Source organism: Fukomys damarensis, unplaced genomic scaffold (assembly GCF_012274545.1).
Source record: "Fukomys damarensis isolate Sample0158 unplaced genomic scaffold, DMR_v1.0_HiC HiC_scaffold_3, whole genome shotgun sequence".
Classification (NCBI taxonomy): domain Eukaryota; kingdom Metazoa; phylum Chordata; class Mammalia; order Rodentia; family Bathyergidae; genus Fukomys; species Fukomys damarensis.
In genome coordinates this window covers 14,221,778-14,223,292 of record NW_022900915.1, presented here as the reverse complement: position 1 = coordinate 14,223,292, position 1,515 = coordinate 14,221,778, and the positions used below count along the sequence as shown (strand labels likewise).

Genomic DNA, 1,515 nt, shown 5'->3' with positions numbered 1-1,515 from the left:
TTGCACGCCAAATGCAAAACCTCCGGCGAGCTGGATTTCTTTGCACTTTTTCGATTGTGATTAAGGAAAGTAGGGGGTGGCGGGCCTCAGAGCGAGTTGCAGACGACATAGTAAGTTGCTAGCGGAGCGCGCCGCCCAAACTCCTGACCTCTCCTTGCACCCCCTCCGGGGCTCGCCTCCTAGTTCCCGGCCGAGGCCCCTCCCCGCATCTTGACATTTGCAGCCCCGGGCTCGGCACTACCTTCACCCTTTCGCGTCCGCGGGACCCCTGCCCTCCAGATAAAACGGAACGCGCGCAGCGGGAGACGCCGGCCTCACACTGCCCGCGCGGGTCCCGTTACGCCCTCCCCGCCGCCCAGGAGACGCGGGGCCCGCCCCGGAGGAGAGCGCAGCAGACGACGGGGCGAGGGTGTCCGTGCGAGGCAGGGACCCGGCCTCCTACCTGGTGCTGCACATGTTAGGGTGTTTGTGCCTCGGGAAAGGTTGCGCGGCGTTGCTGGAGGGCGTGGGAGGTAACTTTTGCGCCCCCACAGGTGACAGCACTTGGCAGCTTCTGACAGGAGCGGGGGCTGCCGCAGCTCCACTTAGTCCCTGCCGGCGCCGGCGTGCAGCCGCGGCCGCTTAGTGGGGGAGCACGTGCCGGAAGCTGTCCGCCGCCATCTTGGTAAAGCGATGGTGCCAGCCGGGCTCCACAGCCACCATGTTGGCAAAAGTTCTTAATTTCGACCAGCCTAAATCGCCCTCCCTTGGTTCAAAAGGCTGAACGCTGCCATATGTGCAGTCTGATTTGTAAGGAAAGAAGTTGACTTTAATTAGGCACTTTGTTCTGAGATTGTTTACAGGGAGGCACCTCCAAAGGATTCTGGGGCTGCCATCTTGGCAAAGGAAGATACTGTCTGCTTCTGAAAAGAGAAGGAAAAACTGTGCCAATGGAGAACATTCTGCCAGAAGAATGTTTGCTAAGAGCATGCGTAACCTGGTGTTGACAAAACTCCCACTTCAATCCAGGAGAGAGCCTCCTCCCACATCCCTAGAAGGCACAAGTCAACTAGCTGGAGGCCTTGGTTTGGATGCCCATAGTGGACACTAAATGACAATTTACTCTAACTCTACTTTGACTTCTTGACAGTATGTCCAGGTTCTAAGTCCTAAGTAGTAGAATCCGGTGACTTTCATGGATTCATTCTTCAATTAACAATTTTTCGGTGAAAAAAATCAAGACCCAATCCCAATAATTTCTGTTTTAAAATGAATTATCCTTATGCATTTGTTTAAAAGAACTAGGAATTATACATGTATACATATATTTACACATATATGCATGTATGTAAAGGGACCATAGCAGTTATCTGGTAAAACTTCTTCCCATACCATATGCAATTCTGCTATATGAAAAGGAATCTACTTCATCTTTCATACATGTTTGAATTTTAAGTGATAACTGATTTGCTTTTAAATAATTTATGATTTTACAAGACTTCTTAGTTAACTGTAGATTAACCCATATCTGTTTTC

General features: G+C 51.0%; 1 protein-coding gene across 3 annotated transcripts in view; it reads right to left on the bottom strand.

Moving 5' to 3' along the window:
- Nr3c1 (nuclear receptor subfamily 3 group C member 1) overlaps positions 1–617 on the bottom strand; it is an 82,724-nt gene extending 82,107 nt beyond the window's left edge. For 2 of the 3 annotated variants that reach the window (XM_010627031.1, XM_010627035.1), the window contains exon 1: positions 443–617. The gene's annotated coding sequence lies outside the window, so the exon portion shown is untranslated. Of the gene's footprint in view, positions 1–241; positions 403–442 lie in introns of those variants that run through there. The other variant, XM_010627034.3, reaches the window with a different exon arrangement.
- Positions 618–1,515: the final 898 nt, after the last annotated feature.